Source organism: Atractosteus spatula, chromosome 10 (genome assembly GCF_055471065.1).
Source record: "Atractosteus spatula isolate fAtrSpa1 chromosome 10, fAtrSpa1.hap1, whole genome shotgun sequence".
Classification (NCBI taxonomy): Eukaryota; Metazoa; Chordata; class Actinopteri; order Semionotiformes; family Lepisosteidae; genus Atractosteus; species Atractosteus spatula.
In genome coordinates, this window is record NC_142715.1 from 12,359,333 (window position 1) to 12,378,158 (window position 18,826).

Sequence of the window (18,826 nt, forward strand, 5' to 3'; positions counted from 1 at the left end):
TTTTGGGACAATGTTTGCATCTGAATAATCCTTCCTCCTGGAAAGAAGGAAAAAAAAAGTTTTGAGTCTCAGTCTTCAGGATCCCCCCCAAAAAACGTGCAAATTTGTTTCCGATGTATTTTGGATAAAGATATAACTCTCATAGAAGATACATTTTATCAGTTGAATGCAGTCGATACTTTCGACTTTTTATATCATGATAGGACCTACATTTAGGGCTCAGTACTGATAACACTGCTGCTATTGATGGAGTAGAAATAACTGATGTACTGGCAGTTTTTTTTTTCTGAGGCAAGAAGTCCTAGAACACCTCCTATAAAAATGTTAAGATTCAGAGCAAGAAATATTTTTCCACCTCACCTAATGCTATTGCATTAACGAGGCTGAAGTTGGCTTCTTATTCGCCAGCTGCTGCTTTGCGTTTTTCGTTCCATCTTAAATGCTGCTGCTGTGATGTTATGTCGTCGTTCGCCTGTAGATGGCTCTCTACAGTCATTTTTAAAAATACTTATCCGGATGTCTTACTGTACATTTCCTCAGTAAAGGGGAATATGTAAGTAGAGACTGTCCAAATTGCATTTTTGTATGAAACACATTTCAGAAACACAACTCACAATAAAACAAACTGGCATGTTATACCACGAGTAAATAAGACAAAGGCAAAACATAAATTCACTGGCACTTTCTGCATATTTTCCACGACCTTGCCTTCTGATCATAAAAAGTCTCAAACTCTTGCATTTTACAAGAAATTTTAATATAGCAGTTTTAAATGGGACATTTAGAACATGGCATATGAGACTATATGGTTAACTGAGGATGAGCAGAGGGTGATCGAACCTACCTCCTGGTTATAAAAATGTCTAAAAATTCTGACACAGATGTGTGAGAGACAATGGAAAAGACTATCAAAATCCTGAACTTCAGGACATTGTACTGTACCGTTTTTTAAATACGACCCTCTGAACATGGCATGAGAGAATACATTGTCAAATGGTAAATGCAATGTTTGCTATATTGCTAGGGCCCTCCCTCCTGATTTTAAAATCGTCTCATATTTCTGACATCAAGGTGTGAGACACAATATAACAGACTGTCAAAATCCTGAACTTCAGGACATTTTATGATACCATTTTAAAAATATGACCCTCTGAGCATGGCATGTGAGAAAATGGCATGTGAGAATGCATTGGGAAAAGGTGAATGCAATTTCTGCTGAATTGCTATGGCCCTCCCTCCTGATTACAAACTCGTCTCACAATTCTGACACTGAGGTGTGAGACACAATGTAACAGACACTATTAAATTGTGAAGTACAAGAGATTATACTGTTACGTTTTTTTTTAATATTGACCCTCCGGCATGTGAGGACTTGTAGTCAACAAAATAGCACACATTCTGCCAATTTGCTTTGTCCCTCCTTCCTCGTTACCAAAACATCTTAGTATACCGACACTAAGGTAAATGTCTCTAAATCCAGAAGTTAAGTTGTCAAAGTATATCGGAGTCAACCGATATTGATCAGGTTCTGCTGATGCCGAGCCCGCAGCCTTCACCATAAGGTCCAATTCCCCAAGCCTACTGACCTTATATGTCCGTCCCTTCTCGTCAAAATTCGTATTTTCACAGGGTACCCTTCAGAAATTGCAGTATAGAATGAAAAAACTCCAATAGATCTCGGCCGCTGTTGGCGATTTTCCTTTAAAAACAAATGATTCTCCAGAAATTTTACGGAGTGTATCACTTACACCGAGACCGAGAAGTGTTAAGCTGTACATGAGTCTTTGTGGCTCGGTTGTTAACCAAAAGGGTGGTGGTTTGAGACCATCCAGGGATGCTATGAGCCTTTTAATGAACACACCCTCTTCACTTCATTTCTCCACGGCCAGTCTTGTACCGCAATCAAATACAGTGCCCGTAGGGGGCAGTAAGCCCGCATATATAGCTCACTGTGTATATAATGAAGAAGCAGAGGTTAGTTTCTCATCTGCATGTTGCAGAGCCTTACGCAACTCGTACCAACAGCTGGGGTTTGATCCCTGCACGGGCTATTAGTTGAAAGACCATTGTAAATGACGTGTAACAGCTTTATCCAGCTGGCTTTTATGTTTCATACTAAATTGCTATCTTGAAACCAAAATAATTAGAAATATGGAACACAACCGTTGTTCCCCAAGAAGGAAAGCTGTTTTACACTGACGTCACTCCTTTTTATTTAATCCAGATTTTAAAGACAACTCCGCCTCAAAGGAAATCAAAGGAAAATGTTGTATTAGCACGAGCTGCACAGGCTCTGAATCAGACCATTTCAATTAGTCTGATCAGTGCAGGACAAGTTAATGTAGAATTATTGCTTTGTCTATCTCTTGTTTGTATATAAATGAATGTCTCTGAAATCTAATGTTAGTTTTTAATTTAGTTTTAGTTTTACGATGTAGGTCATGCGTTGACATATGCACAAACACATGAAATGTCTCTTTCCTGATTCAGCTCATGCTCCATAGGAGAGAAAAGATTTCTCCTGTTTCTCGTACAACCATATCAGAACAGAAGCCCGTGTCACCCAGCTCTGATTCAAGATTGAGTCGCATCTTCAACATTTTGTTTTTGTTTCTGATAATTATTTTCTTTAGTTATGATCAATATTGAACTTTTTCTAAATAAAACAAAAATAATCAAACATGCAGGTAGAATTTTTTAAAAGTATTAGGAGTTGACAGGGCGCTCCTTCGGAATAGTCATCAGAAAATGTGAGAAAAGGAAAGTTACGTAAACTCTCACACACAGCATTAAAGATTGGAATCTGATCATAAAAAACTAGCTGTCTCCCCGTCGGTAATCAAACCCCAGTTTCCCGCGTGACAGGCAGGGAGACAAACAACTTTTCTAACTAGGAGCGCTTGCTAGCTATTAGGAGGCATTTACTCTTAAGTATATAACTGTTTTGGGTTTCGACTTTAATTTTCCCTATACCAGTTTTTTACAAAAGTAAAGGCACACGGCACATGTGTGGCACATCACGTCCGAGTTTAGTGACAACTACCTCAGAGATTGTAAGCTGGGTAGTTTCAGATTTTTTTAAAGGTTCAAGCAAACCCGAATACCTTTGCAAGAGACATTTCAGAATCGCAGTCAAATCCAGTACGATTGCTGGATCCTTCGAATTCGACTGAACTATAGCACAGATCTGCAGTCCACCATTAGAATACTGTGGATGTGTTGTATAAGCCACACGGCCAAAATAGTTCTAAAACAGGAGATGCATCCTCGTTTAGGAATGTGGTATAAACTGAAATGGTCTGGGAAGAGTCCTACATTTGAACAGTTCAAAATAGACGTAAAGGGGTATTTATGGACTCTTTCGAAATGTAAGAACAAGCTGTGCGGACCTTATCTTTATTTACCTTGTGTAATCGTTTTTCATAAAGTGTAATTGTATTATAGCATGTGCCCCTGATGATTTTCTTGATACGTTATATGTGCTCTTGTTTGTATTGTATGTAGTTTTGTTGTTCAAATAAAACGTAAAAGACACAACTTTCCGGATGCGGTTGCTGTAAAAATAAAATGACATTAAGGGTGCTGTACGCAGAGGTCTGAAATCTGCTCCACAGATCTTTATCCAGAGGTGTTAAAGAAGTCGAGATCTCGCCATGAGAGGGGAAGCATCTCAGAAAAAGCAGGTGCAGTCGGTTCCACGGTCATAACGCCACTAAGTCGGGCGACAAGAGCAAAACCCACCCGACCTCCTCCGAGCAAGTAATGAGACAAAGAGACAGCACACAGCGCGTAGCGTGGCCCAGCGGTCTAAGGCGCTGGATTAAGGCTCCAATCTCCTTGGGGGCGTGGGTTCGAATCCCACTGCTGCCAGGTGCTTCTGTTGCGACCCCTTTTCAGCTGACTTCAGACGAAAGGGAGGGAACTGCCTTTTGGCAGTCTCTCGAGAAACTAAGCAAAGTGTTTAAAGATACTTTCTCAGCTTGACATCAAGGCACAAAACAAAAACCCTCTTGCGTCCTCTCACCCCAAAAGCGCTTTGCCACTTTTTGCGTTATGCAGGGAACGACGTCTGCCCAGATCACTTTTGTGTCAATGCAAATCGTAGTGTGCCCTCCGTTTTAATGTTGGCTGTGCTGGTGTGCCGCTTCTGTCTGTGAAAATTGAATGTTCTGCTTCTTCACACCGAATCGTTGGCGGGGGTTGAGCTTGTTAAATCTTTGCGCATAGCGCTCCTTTGGAAGTACTTTGTCCAAGTTCAAAAGCGATCGTGGCATTTACTTCATGCGTTCAAGAAGCATGCCTCGCACGACAGATTTAAATGGGGAATGGAGCCTGCTTCTTGCTGTTTTTCCTGTGGTTGCAGTTCGAAAGTTGATCGTGCTTTCACATTCTGTTAACAGTATTCACTGGCTGAGCTTTATCAGTTGGTTCGAAAAGGAATCTCTGCTTCGGTTCCAGAAAAGTCATCTGTAGTGTGTTTTTTTCCGTGCCCATGGCAGTCTTTTAAAGCTGGTAGTAATGGCGGCGAAGTTAATTTTTTATCCTCTTTAAAAGAATAAGGACGGGCTGGGGCGAGCTGCATTTACCACTCTTTCAGCTAAACGCCGAACTCGCGAACTGATTACACTGCAGAGCCACAGGCGCCTCGCTTTTCTCCATTCTCTGGGTTAGGGTGAAAAAAAAACACTGCTGGTATTAGCTGGCCTGCTGGGAGTACCTCTTCTTCACTGATAAGCAAGATTTGTGTTTCATCTTTCGCAAGCTGTATAGATTTCTTTCAAAACAAGTTGTTCCAGAAAGGAAACGAACACTTGCATTCGCCTGAATTAAAAGGCATGGGATTTGCCCGTAAGGATAAATTCTGTACAGTAAGACAGGAAGAAAGGCACCGCTGGGAATCGGACCCAGGATCTCCTGTTTACTAGACAGGCGCTTTAGCCAACTAAGCCACGGCGCCGGCAAAGTGCTGTCCTTTGACGGCCACTTGGACACGTCTCAACTGCTCTGAGACATCTGCGTTCGGTGTGCACCGAGCCTGCTCGCCTTGCAAGTTGCTTCATTTACATGCGATAGCTCCACCACTAAGAGAAAGGATGAGAAATGGCTTTTATCTGGCACTTTTCATGTCAGAGGATCTCAATCTGCTTTCCGTGTACAAGAGGATGTCCAACTCATGTAGCTAAAGACGTAGACGACAGTGCTCCACTGAAATCTTGATCTCACAACCCTCGGCATGACTCCGCTGTGTTCTGCTTTAGACAAAGGGGGGAAAAGACTTCTTTCATCACACGTTTTGCACTGTTTACGGTGTTTGCAGTGCTCTTTCTTAAATGAAATCCAGGAATCGGCACCATATGAGGTGTGACTAGATAATATTGGAACAAGTAGCCTCGCCATTCCATGCGTGACGTGAGCAAAGTGTAATTCCTGTCTTTATAGTGTGCTTGTTAGAGACTTAGCTGGCACCCAGAGCGCTTTAAATCCGGGAGTCAGCAGCCCAAGACAAGAGAGCTTCCTTCGTCTATGTTTTTTGCGTGAAGGGGGGAAACAATGCGTGTGCTGCAAACGATCTTAGTATCGAAGTGCCGTCCCACATAACCGATCCGAACAATCTGCTTTACAGAGGAGCACTGCCGGAGCTTATCGTTGGCAAACTGAAGACCAGGCCGACCTCTTCTGTGACTCTTGAACACTGAATCTCAAGGTTGTGAATTCAAGCTCCACGCTGGCGGGAAATTCCATAGGTAATGATCCCATTTTCTTGCATGCTAATCAAAAGAAATATTAAGAAACTTTTCCCGATACCAGTTTTTTACAAAAGTAAAGGCACACGGCACATGTGTGCCACATCACGTCCGAGTTTAGTGACAACTACCTCAGAGATTGTAAGCTGGGTAGTTTCAGATCAGATCACTTTTTTTATCAAAGGTTCAAGCAAACCCGAATACTTTTGCAAGAGACATTTCAGAATCCCAGTGAAATCCAGTACGATTGCTGGATCCTTCGAATTCGACTGAACTATAGCACAGATCTGCAGTCCACCATTTGAATACTGTGGGTGTGTTGTATAAGCCACATGGCCAAAATAGTTCTAAAACAGGAGATGCATCCTCGTTTAGGAATGTGGTATAAAGTGAAATGGTCTGGGAAGAGTCCTACGTTTGAACAGTTCAAAATAGACGTAAAGGGGTATTTACGGACTCTTTCGAAATGTAAGAACAAGCTGTGCGGACCTTATCTTTATTTACCTTGTGTAATCGTTTTTCATAAAGTGTAATTGTATTATAGCATGTGCCCCTGATGATTTTCTTCATACGTTATATGTGCTCTTGTTTGTATTGTATGTAGTTTTGTTGTTCAAATAAAACGTAAAAGACACAACTTTCCGGATGTGGCTGCTGTAAAAATAAAATGACATCAAGGGTGCTGTACGCAGAGGTCTGAAACCTGCTCCACAGAAGATCTTTATCCAGAGGTGTTAAAGAAGTCGAGATCTCACCATGAGAGGGGAAGCATCTCAGAAAAAGCAGGTGCAGTCGGTTCCACGGTCATAACGCCACTAAGTCGGGTGACAAGAGCAAAACCCACCCGACCTCCTCCGAGCAAGTAATGAGACAAAGAGACAGCGCACAGCGGGTAGCGTGGCCCAGCGGTCTAAGGCGCTGGATTAAGGCTCCAATCTCCTTGGGGGCGTGGGTTCGAATCCCACTGCTGCCAGGTGCTTCTGTTGCGACCCCTTTTCAGCTGACTTCAGACGAAAGGGAGGGAACTGCCTTTTGGCAGTCTCTCGAGAAACTAAGCAAAGTGTTTAAAGATACTTTCTCAGCTTGACATCAAGGCACAAAACAAAAACCCTCTTGCGTCCTCTCACCCCAAAAGCGCTTTGCCACTTTTTGCGTTATGCAGGGAACGACGTCTGCCCAGATCACTTTTGTGTCAATGCAAATCGTAGTGTGCCCTCCGTTTTAATGTTGGCTGTGCTGGTGTGCCGCTTCTGTCTGTGAAAATTGAATGTTCTGCTTCTTCACACCGAATCGTTGGCGGGGGTTGAGCTTGTTAAATCTTTGCGCATAGCGCTCCTTTGGAAGTACTTTGTCCAAGTTCAAAAGCGATCGTGGCATTTACTTCATGCGTTCAAGAAGCATGCCTCGCACGACAGATTTAAATGGGGAATGGAGCCTGCTTCTTGCTGTTTTTCCTGTGGTTGCAGTTAGAAAGTTGATCGTGCTTTCACATTCTGTTAACAGTATTCACTGGCTGAGCTTTATCAGTTGGTTCGAAAAGGAATCTCTGCTTCGGTTCCAGAAAAGTCATCTGTAGTGTGTTTTTTTCCGTGCCCATGGCAGTCTTTTAAAGCTGGTAGTAATGGCAGCGAAGTTAATTTTTTATCCTCTTTAAAAGAATAAGGACGGGCTGGGGCGAGCTGCATTTACCACTCTTTCAGCTAAACGCCGAACTCGCGAACTGATTACACTGCAGAGCCACAGGCGCCTCGCTTTTCTCCATTCTCTGGGTTAGGGTGAAAAAAAAACACTGCTGGTATTAGCTGGCCTGCTGGGAGTACCTCTTCTTCACTGATAAGCAAGATTTGTGTTTCATCTTTCGCAAGCTGTATAGATTTCTTTCAAAACAAGTTGTTCCAGAAAGGAAACAAACACTTGCATTCACCTGAATTAAAAGGCATGGGATTTGCCCATAAGGATAAATTCTGTACAGTAAGACAGGAAGAAAGGCACCGCTGGGAATCGGACCCAGGATCTCCTGTTTACTAGACAGGCGCTTTAGCCAACTAAGCCACGGCGCCGGCAAAGTTCCGTCCTTTGACGGCCACTTGGACACGTCTCAACTGCTCTGAGACATCTGCGTTCGGTGTGCACCGAGCCTGCTCGCCTTGCAAGTTGCTTCATTTACATGCGATAGCTCCACCACTAAGAGAAAGGATGAGAAATGGCTTTTATCTGGCACTTTTCATGTCAGAGGATCTCAATCTGCTTTCCGTGTACAAGAGGATGTCCAACTCATGTAGCTAAAGACGTAGACGACAGTGCTCCACTGAAATCTTGATCTCACAACCCTCGGCATGACTCCGCTGTGTTCTGCTTTAGACAAAGGGGGGAAAAGACTTCTTTCATCACACGTTTTGCACTGTTTACGGTGTTTGCAGTGCTCTTTCTTAAATGAAATCCAGGAATCGGCACCATATGAGGTGTGACTAGATAATATTGGAACAAGTAGCCTCGCCATTCCATGCGTGACGTGAGCAAAGTGTAATTCCTGTCTTTATAGTGTGCTTGTCAGAGACTTAGCTGGCACCCAGAGCGCTTTAAATCCGGGAGTCAGCAGCCCAAGACAAGAGAGCTTCCTTCGTCTATGTTTTTTGCGTGAAGGGGGGAAACAATGCGTGTGCTGCAAACGATCTTAGTATCGAAGTGCCGTCCCACATAACCGATCCGAACAATCTGCTTTACAGAGGAGCACTGCCGGAGCTTATCGTTGGCAAACTGAAGACCAGGCCGACCTCTTCTGTGACTCTTGAACACTGAATCTCAAGGTTGTGAATTCAAGCTCCACGCTGGCGGGAAATTCCATAGGTAATGATCCCATTTTCTTGCATGCTAATCAAAAGAAATATTAAGAAACTTTTCCCGATACCAGTTTTTTACAAAAGTAAAGGCACACGGCACATGTGTGCCACATCACGTCCGAGTTTAGTGACAACTACCTCAGAGATTGTAAGCTGGGTAGTTTCAGATCAGATCACTTTTTTTATCAAAGGTTCAAGCAAACCCGAATACTTTTGCAAGAGACATTTCAGAATCCCAGTCAAATCCAGTACGATTGCTGGATCCTTCGAATTCGACTGAACTATAGCACAGATCTGCAGTCCACCATTTGAATACTGTGGGTGTGTTGTATAAGCCACATGGCCAAAATAGTTCTAAAACAGGAGATGCATCCTCGTTTAGGAATGTGGTATAAAGTGAAATGGTCTGGGAAGAGTCCTACGTTTGAACAGTTCAAAATAGACGTAAAGGGGTATTTACGGACTCTTTCGAAATGTAAGAACAAGCTGTGCGGACCTTATCTTTATTTACCTTGTGTAATCGTTTTTCATAAAGTGTAATTGTATTATAGCATGTGCCCCTGATGATTTTCTTCATACGTTATATGTGCTCTTGTTTGTATTGTATGTAGTTTTGTTGTTCAAATAAAACGTAAAAGACACAACTTTCCGGATGTGGCTGCTGTAAAAATAAAATGACATCAAGGGTGCTGTACGCAGAGGTCTGAAACCTGCTCCACAGAAGATCTTTATCCAGAGGTGTTAAAGAAGTCGAGATCTCACCATGAGAGGGGAAGCATCTCAGAAAAAGCAGGTGCAGTCGGTTCCACGGTCATAACGCCACTAAGTCGGGTGACAAGAGCAAAACCCACCCGACCTCCTCCGAGCAAGTAATGAGACAAAGAGACAGCGCACAGCGGGTAGCGTGGCCCAGCGGTCTAAGGCGCTGGATTAAGGCTCCAATCTCCTTGGGGGCGTGGGTTCGAATCCCACTGCTGCCAGGTGCTTCTGTTGCGACCCCTTTTCAGCTGACTTCAGACGAAAGGGAGGGAACTGCCTTTTGGCAGTCTCTCGAGAAACTAAGCAAAGTGTTTAAAGATACTTTCTCAGCTTGACATCAAGGCACAAAACAAAAACCCTCTTGCGTCCTCTCACCCCAAAAGCGCTTTGCCACTTTTTGCGTTATGCAGGGAACGACGTCTGCCCAGATCACTTTTGTGTCAATGCAAATCGTAGTGTGCCCTCCGTTTTAATGTTGGCTGTGCTGGTGTGCCGCTTCTGTCTGTGAAAATTGAATGTTCTGCTTCTTCACACCGAATCGTTGGCGGGGGTTGAGCTTGTTAAATCTTTGCGCATAGCGCTCCTTTGGAAGTACTTTGTCCAAGTTCAAAAGCGATCGTGGCATTTACTTCATGCGTTCAAGAAGCATGCCTCGCACGACAGATTTAAATGGGGAATGGAGCCTGCTTCTTGCTGTTTTTCCTGTGGTTGCAGTTAGAAAGTTGATCGTGCTTTCACATTCTGTTAACAGTATTCACTGGCTGAGCTTTATCAGTTGGTTCGAAAAGGAATCTCTGCTTCGGTTCCAGAAAAGTCATCTGTAGTGTGTTTTTTTCCGTGCCCATGGCAGTCTTTTAAAGCTGGTAGTAATGGCAGCGAAGTTAATTTTTTATCCTCTTTAAAAGAATAAGGACGGGCTGGGGCGAGCTGCATTTACCACTCTTTCAGCTAAACGCCGAACTCGCGAACTGATTACACTGCAGAGCCACAGGCGCCTCGCTTTTCTCCATTCTCTGGGTTAGGGTGAAAAAAAAACACTGCTGGTATTAGCTGGCCTGCTGGGAGTACCTCTTCTTCACTGATAAGCAAGATTTGTGTTTCATCTTTCGCAAGCTGTATAGATTTCTTTCAAAACAAGTTGTTCCAGAAAGGAAACAAACACTTGCATTCACCTGAATTAAAAGGCATGGGATTTGCCCGTAAGGATAAATTCTGTACAGTAAGACAGGAAGAAAGGCACCGCTGGGAATCGGACCCAGGATCTCCTGTTTACTAGACAGGCACTTTAGCCAACTAAGCCACGGCGCCGGCAAAGTTCCGTCCTTTGACGGCCACTTGGACACGTCTCAACTGCTCTGAGACATCTGCGTTCGGTGTGCACCGAGCCTGCTCGCCTTGCAAGTTGCTTCATTTACATGCGATAGCTCCACCACTAAGAGAAAGGATGAGAAATGGCTTTTATCTGGCACTTTTCATGTCAGAGGATCTCAATCTGCTTTCCGTGTACAAGAGGATGTCCAACTCATGTAGCTAAAGACGTAGACGACAGTGCTCCACTGAAATCTTGATCTCACAACCCTCGGCATGACTCCGCTGTGTTCTGCTTTAGACAAAGGGGGGAAAAGACTTCTTTCATCACACGTTTTGCACTGTTTACGGTGTTTGCAGTGCTCTTTCTTAAATGAAATCCAGGAATCGGCACCATATGAGGTGTGACTAGATAATATTGGAACAAGTAGCCTCGCCATTCCATGCGTGACGTGAGCAAAGTGTAATTCCTGTCTTTATAGTGTGCTTGTCAGAGACTTAGCTGGCACCCAGAGCGCTTTAAATCCGGGAGTCAGCAGCCCAAGACAAGAGAGCTTCCTTCGTCTATGTTTTTTGCGTGAAGGGGGGAAACAATGCGTGTGCTGCAAACGATCTTAGTATCGAAGTGCCGTCCCACATAACCGATCCGAACAATCTGCTTTACAGAGGAGCACTGCCGGAGCTTATCGTTGGCAAACTGAAGACCAGGCCGACCTCTTCTGTGACTCTTGAACACTGAATCTCAAGGTTGTGAATTCAAGCTCCACGCTGGCGGGAAATTCCATAGGTAATGATCCCATTTTCTTGCATGCTAATCAAAAGAAATATTAAGAAACTTTTCCCGATACCAGTTTTTTACAAAAGTAAAGGCACACGGCACATGTGTGCCACATCACGTCCGAGTTTAGTGACAACTACCTCAGAGATTGTAAGCTGGGTAGTTTCAGATCAGATCACTTTTTTTATCAAAGGTTCAAGCAAACCCGAATACTTTTGCAAGAGACATTTCAGAATCCCAGTCAAATCCAGTACGATTGCTGGATCCTTCGAATTCGACTGAACTATAGCACAGATCTGCAGTCCACCATTTGAATACTGTGGGTGTGTTGTATAAGCCACATGGCCAAAATAGTTCTAAAACAGGAGATGCATCCTCGTTTAGGAATGTGGTATAAAGTGAAATGGTCTGGGAAGAGTCCTACGTTTGAACAGTTCAAAATAGACGTAAAGGGGTATTTACGGACTCTTTCGAAATGTAAGAACAAGCTGTGCGGACCTTATCTTTATTTACCTTGTGTAATCGTTTTTCATAAAGTGTAATTGTATTATAGCATGTGCCCCTGATGATTTTCTTCATACGTTATATGTGCTCTTGTTTGTATTGTATGTAGTTTTGTTGTTCAAATAAAACGTAAAAGACACAACTTTCCGGATGCGGCTGCTGTAAAAATAAAATGACATCAAGGGTGCTGTACGCAGAGGTCTGAAACCTGCTCCACAGAAGATCTTTATCCAGAGGTGTTAAAGAAGTCGAGATCTCACCATGAGAGGGGAAGCATCTCAGAAAAAGCAGGTGCAGTCGGTTCCACGGTCATAACGCCACTAAGTCGGGTGACAAGAGCAAAACCCACCCGACCTCCTCCGAGCAAGTAATGAGACAAAGAGACAGCACACAGCGGGTAGCGTGGCCGAGCGGTCTAAGGTGCTGGATTAAGGCTCCAGTCTCTTTGGGGGCGTGGGTTCGAATCCCACTGCTACCAGGCGCTTCTGTTGCGACCCCTTTTCAGCTGACTTCAGACGAAAGGGAGGGAACTGCCTTTTGGCAGTCTCTCGAGAAACTAAGCAAAGTGTTTAAAGATACTTTCTCAGCTTGACATCAAGGCACAAAACAAAAACCCTCTTGCGTCCTCTCACCCCAAAAGCGCTTTGCCACTTTTTGCGTTATGCAGGGAACGACGTCTGCCCAGATCACTTTTGTGTCAATGCAAATCGTAGTGTGCCCTCCGTTTTAATGTTGGCTGTGCTGGTGTGCCGCTTCTGTCTGTGAAAATTGAATGTTCTGCTTCTTCACACCGAATCGTTGGCGGGGGTTGAGCTTGTTAAATCTTTGCGCATAGCGCTCCTTTGGAAGTACTTTGTCCAAGTTCAAAAGCGATCGTGGCATTTACTTCATGCGTTCAAGAAGCATGCCTCGCACGACAGATTTAAATGGGGAATGGAGCCTGCTTCTTGCTGTTTTTCCTGTGGTTGCAGTTAGAAAGTTGATCGTGCTTTCACATTCTGTTAACAGTATTCACTGGCTGAGCTTTATCAGTTGGTTCGAAAAGGAATCTCTGCTTCGGTTCCAGAAAAGTCATCTGTAGTGTGTTTTTTTCCGTGCCCATGGCAGCCTTTTAAAGCTGGTAGTAATGGCAGCGAAGTTAATTTTTTATCCTCTTTAAAAGAATAAGGACGGGCTGGGGCGAGCTGCATTTACCACTCTTTCAGCTAAACGCCGAACTCGCGAACTGATTACACTGCAGAGCCACAGGCGCCTCGCTTTTCTCCATTCTCTGGGTTAGGGTGAAAAAAAAACACTGCTGGTATTAGCTGGCCTGCTGGGAGTACCTCTTCTTCACTGATAAGCAAGATTTGTGTTTCATCTTTCGCAAGCTGTATAGATTTCTTTCAAAACAAGTTGTTCCAGAAAGGAAACGAACACTTGCATTCGCCTGAATTAAAAGGCATGGGATTTGCCCGTAAGGATAAATTCTGTACAGTAAGACAGGAAGAAAGGCACCGCTGGGAATCGGACCCAGGATCTCCTGTTTACTAGGCAGGCGCTTTAGCCAACTAAGCCACGGCGCCGGCAAAGTGCTGTCCTTTGACGGCCACTTGGACACGTCCCAACTGCTCTGAGACATCTGCGTTCGGTGTGCACCGAGCCTGCTCGCCTTGCAAGTTGCTTCATTTACATGCGATAGCTCCACCACTAAGAGAAAGGATGAGAAATGGCTTTTATCTGGCACTTTTCATGTCAGAGGATCTCAATCTGCTTTCCGTGTACAAGAGGATGTCCAACTCATGTAGCTAAAGACGTAGACGACAGTGCTCCACTGAAATCTTGATCTCACAACCCTCGGCATGACTCCGCTGTGTTCTGCTTTAGACAAAGGGGGGAAAAGACTTCTTTCATCACACGTTTTGCACTGTTTACGGTGTTTGCAGTGCTCTTTCTTAAATGAAATCCAGGAATCGGCACCATATGAGGTGTGACTAGATAATATTGGAACAAGTAGCCTCGCCATTCCATGCGTGACGTGAGCAAAGTGTAATTCCTGTCTTTATAGTGTGCTTGTTAGAGACTTAGCTGGCACCCAGAGCGCTTTAAATCCGGGAGTCAGCAGCCCAAGACAAGAGAGCTTCCTTCGTCTATGTTTTTTGCGTGAAGGGGGGAAACAATGCGTGTGCTGCAAACGATCTTAGTATCGAAGTGCCGTCCCACATAACCGATCCGAACAATCTGCTTTACAGAGGAGCACTGCCGGAGCTTATCGTTGGCAAACTGAAGACCAGGCCGACCTCTTCTGTGACTCTTGAACACTGAATCTCAAGGTTGTGAATTCAAGCTCCACGCTGGCGGGAAATTCCATAGGTAATGATCCCATTTTCTTGCATGCTAATCAAAAGAAATATTAAGAAACTTTTCCCGATACCAGTTTTTTACAAAAGTAAAGGCACACGGCACATGTGTGCCACATCACGTCCGAGTTTAGTGACAACTACCTCAGAGATTGTAAGCTGGGTAGTTTCAGATCAGATCACTTTTTTTATCAAAGGTTCAAGCAAACCCGAATACTTTTGCAAGAGACATTTCAGAATCCCAGTGAAATCCAGTACGATTGCTGGATCCTTCGAATTCGACTGAACTATAGCACAGATCTGCAGTCCACCATTTGAATACTGTGGGTGTGTTGTATAAGCCACATGGCCAAAATAGTTCTAAAACAGGAGATGCATCCTCGTTTAGGAATGTGGTATAAAGTGAAATGGTCTGGGAAGAGTCCTACGTTTGAACAGTTCAAAATAGACGTAAAGGGGTATTTACGGACTCTTTCGAAATGTAAGAACAAGCTGTGCGGACCTTATCTTTATTTACCTTGTGTAATCGTTTTTCATAAAGTGTAATTGTATTATAGCATGTGCCCCTGATGATTTTCTTCATACGTTATATGTGCTCTTGTTTGTATTGTATGTAGTTTTGTTGTTCAAATAAAACGTAAAAGACACAACTTTCCGGATGCGGCTGCTGTAAAAATAAAATGACATCAAGGGTGCTGTACGCAGAGGTCTGAAACCTGCTCCACAGAAGATCTTTATCCAGAGGTGTTAAAGAAGTCGAGATCTCACCATGAGAGGGGAAGCATCTCAGAAAAAGCAGGTGCAGTCGGTTCCACGGTCATAACGCCACTAAGTCGGGTGACAAGAGCAAAACCCACCCGACCTCCTCCGAGCAAGTAATGAGACAAAGAGACAGCACACAGCGGGTAGCGTGGCCGAGCGGTCTAAGGTGCTGGATTAAGGCTCCAGTCTCTTTGGGGGCGTGGGTTCGAATCCCACTGCTACCAGGCGCTTCTGTTGCGACCCCTTTTCAGCTGACTTCAGACGAAAGGGAGGGAACTGCCTTTTGGCAGTCTCTCGAGAAACTAAGCAAAGTGTTTAAAGATACTTTCTCAGCTTGACATCAAGGCACAAAACAAAAACCCTCTTGCGTCCTCTCACCCCAAAAGCGCTTTGCCACTTTTTGCGTTATGCAGGGAACGACGTCTGCCCAGATCACTTTTGTGTCAATGCAAATCGTAGTGTGCCCTCCGTTTTAATGTTGGCTGTGCTGGTGTGCCGCTTCTGTCTGTGAAAATTGAATGTTCTGCTTCTTCACACCGAATCGTTGGCGGGGGTTGAGCTTGTTAAATCTTTGCGCATAGCGCTCCTTTGGAAGTACTTTGTCCAAGTTCAAAAGCGATCGTGGCATTTACTTCATGCGTTCAAGAAGCATGCCTCGCACGACAGATTTAAATGGGGAATGGAGCCTGCTTCTTGCTGTTTTTCCTGTGGTTGCAGTTAGAAAGTTGATCGTGCTTTCACATTCTGTTAACAGTATTCACTGGCTGAGCTTTATCAGTTGGTTCGAAAAGGAATCTCTGCTTCGGTTCCAGAAAAGTCATCTGTAGTGTGTTTTTTTCCGTGCCCATGGCAGCCTTTTAAAGCTGGTAGTAATGGCGGCGAAGTTAATTTTTTATCCTCTTTAAAAGAATAAGGACGGGCTGGGGCGAGCTGCATTTACCACTCTTTCAGCTAAACGCCGAACTCGCGAACTGATTACACTGCAGAGCCACAGGCGCCTCGCTTTTCTCCATTCTCTGGGTTAGGGTGAAAAAAAAACACTGCTGGTATTAGCTGGCCTGCTGGGAGTACCTCTTCTTCACTGATAAGCAAGATTTGTGTTTCATCTTTCGCAAGCTGTATAGATTTCTTTCAAAACAAGTTGTTCCAGAAAGGAAACGAACACTTGCATTCGCCTGAATTAAAAGGCATGGGATTTGCCCGTAAGGATAAATTCTGTACAGTAAGACAGGAAGAAAGGCACCGCTGGGAATCGGACCCAGGATCTCCTGTTTACTAGACAGGCGCTTTAGCCAACTAAGCCACGGCGCCGGCAAAGTGCTGTCCTTTGACGGCCACTTGGACACGTCTCAACTGCTCTGAGACATCTGCGTTCGGTGTGCTCCGAGCCTGCTCGCCTTGCAAGTTGCTTCATTTACATGCGATAGCTCCACCACTAAGAGAAAGGATGAGAAATGGCTTTTATCTGGCACTTTTCATGTCAGAGGATCTCAATCTGCTTTCCGTGTACAAGAGGATGTCCAACTCATGTAGCTAAAGACGTAGACGACAGTGCTCCACTGAAATCTTGATCTCACAACCCTCGGCATGACTCCGCTGTGTTCTGCTTTAGACAAAGGGGGGAAAAGACTTCTTTCATCACACGTTTTGCACTGTTTACGGTGTTTGCAGTGCTCTTTCTTAAATGAAATCCAGGAATCGGCACCATATGAGGTGTGACTAGATAATATTGGAACAAGTAGCCTCGCCATTCCATGCGTGACGTGAGCAAAGTGTAATTCCTGTCTTTATAGTGTGCTTGTTAGAGACTTAGCTGGCACCCAGAGCGCTTTAAATCCGGGAGTCAGCAGCCCAAGACAAGAGAGCTTCCTTCGTCTATGTTTTTTGCGTGAAGGGGGGAAACAATGCGTGTGCTGCAAACGATCTTAGTATCGAAGTGCCGTCCCACATAACCGATCCGAACAATCTGCTTTACAGAGGAGCACTGCCGGAGCTTATCGTTGGCAAACTGAAGACCAGGCCGACCTCTTCTGTGACTCTTGAACACTGAATCTCAAGGTTGAGAATTCAAGCTCCACGCTGGCGGGAAATTCCATAGGTAATGATCCCATTTTCTTGCATGCTAATCAAAAGAAATATTAAGAAACTTTTCCCGATACCAGTTTTTTACAAAAGTAAAGGCACACGGCACATGTGTGCCACATCACGTCCGAGTTTAGTGACAACTACCTCAGAGATTGTAAGCTGGGTAGTTTCAGATCAGATCACTTTTTTTACCAAAGGTTCAAGCAAACCCGAATACTTTTGCAAGAGACATTTCAGAATCCCAGTCAAATCCAGTACGATTGCTGGATCCTTCGAATTCGACTGAACTATAGCACAGATCTGCTGTCCACCATTTGAATACTGTGGGTGTGTTGTATAAGCCACATGGCCAAAATAGTTCTAAAACAGGAGATGCATCCTCGTTTAGGAATGTGGTATAAAGTGAAATGGTCTGGGAAGAGTCCTACGTTTGAACAGTTCAAAATAGACGTAAAGGGGTATTTACGGACTCTTTCGAAATGTAAGAACAAGCTGTGCGGACCTTATCTTTATTTACCTTGTGTAATCGTTTTTCATAAAGTGTAATTGTATTATAGCATGTGCCCCTGATGATTTTCTTCATACGTTATATGTGCTCTTGTTTGTATTGTATGTAGTTTTGTTGTTCAAATAAAACGTAAAAGACACAACTTTCCGGATGCGGCTGCTGTAAAAATAAAATGACATCAAGGGTGCTGTACGCAGAGGTCTGAAACCTGCTCCACAGAAGATCTTTATCCAGAGGTGTTAAAGAAGTCGAGATCTCACCATGAGAGGGGAAGCATCTCAGAAAAAGCAGGTGCAGTCGGTTCCACGGTCATAACGCCACTAAGTCGGGTGACAAGAGCAAAACCCACCCGACCTCCTCCGAGCAAGTAATGAGACAAAGAGACAGCACACAGCGGGTAGCGTGGCCGAGCGGTCTAAGGTGCTGGATTAAGGCTCCAGTCTGTTTGGGGGCGTGGGTTCGAATCCCACTGCTACCAGGCGCTTCTGTTGCGACCCCTTTTCAGCTGACTTCAGACGAAAGGGAGGGAACTGCCTTTTGGCAGTCTCTCGAGAAACTAAGCAAAGTGTTTAAAGATACTTTCTCAGCTTGACATCAAGGCACAAAACAAAAACCCTCTTGCGTCCTCTCACCCCAAAAGCGCTTTGCCACTTTTTGCGTTATGCAGGGAACGACGTCTGCCCAGATCACTTTTGTGTCAATGCAAATCGTAGTGTGCCCTCCGTTTTAATGTTGGCTGTGCTGGTGTGCCGCTTCTGTCTGTGAAAATTGAATGTTCTGCTTCTTCACACCGAATCGTTGGCGGGGGTTGAGCTTGTTAAATCTTTGCGCATAGCGCTCCTTTGGAAGTACTTTGTCCAAGTTCAAAAGCGATCGTGGCATTTACTTCATGCGTTCAAGAAGCATGCCTCGCACGACAGATTTAAATGGGGAATGGAGCCTGCTTCTTGCTGTTTTTCCTGTGGTTGCAGTTAGAAAGTTGATCGTGCTTTCACATTCTGTTAACAGTATTCACTGGCTGAGCTTTATCAGTTGGTTCGAAAAGGAATCTCTGCTTCGGTTCCAGAAAAGTCATCTGTAGTGTGTTTTTTTCCGTGCCCATGGCAGCCTTTTAAAGCTGGTAGTAATGGCGGCGAAGTTAATTTTTTATCCTCTTTAAAAGAATAAGGACGGGCTGGGGCGAGCTGCATTTACCACTC

At 44.3% G+C, this 18,826-nt stretch overlaps 6 non-coding genes across 6 annotated transcripts; 3 read left to right on the top strand and 3 right to left on the bottom strand.

The window, feature by feature from the left end:
- Positions 1-4,883: 4,883 nt before the first annotated feature.
- trnat-agu (transfer RNA threonine (anticodon AGU)) lies at positions 4,884-4,957 on the bottom strand. Its single transcript has one exon. It is a non-coding gene; the product is annotated as a tRNA-Thr (tRNA).
- Positions 4,958-7,730: 2,773 nt separating this feature from the next.
- Positions 7,731-7,804, bottom strand: trnat-agu (transfer RNA threonine (anticodon AGU)). The gene has a single exon. It is a non-coding gene; the product is annotated as a tRNA-Thr (tRNA).
- A 4,525-nt stretch (positions 7,805-12,329) lies between these two features.
- trnal-aag (transfer RNA leucine (anticodon AAG)) lies at positions 12,330-12,411 on the top strand. Its single transcript has one exon. It is a non-coding gene; the product is annotated as a tRNA-Leu (tRNA).
- A 2,765-nt stretch (positions 12,412-15,176) lies between these two features.
- trnal-aag (transfer RNA leucine (anticodon AAG)) lies at positions 15,177-15,258 on the top strand. The gene has a single exon. It is a non-coding gene; the product is annotated as a tRNA-Leu (tRNA).
- A 1,013-nt stretch (positions 15,259-16,271) lies between these two features.
- Positions 16,272-16,345, bottom strand: trnat-agu (transfer RNA threonine (anticodon AGU)). Its single transcript has one exon. It is a non-coding gene; the product is annotated as a tRNA-Thr (tRNA).
- Positions 16,346-18,023: 1,678 nt separating this feature from the next.
- trnal-aag (transfer RNA leucine (anticodon AAG)) lies at positions 18,024-18,105 on the top strand. The gene has a single exon. It is a non-coding gene; the product is annotated as a tRNA-Leu (tRNA).
- Positions 18,106-18,826: the final 721 nt, after the last annotated feature.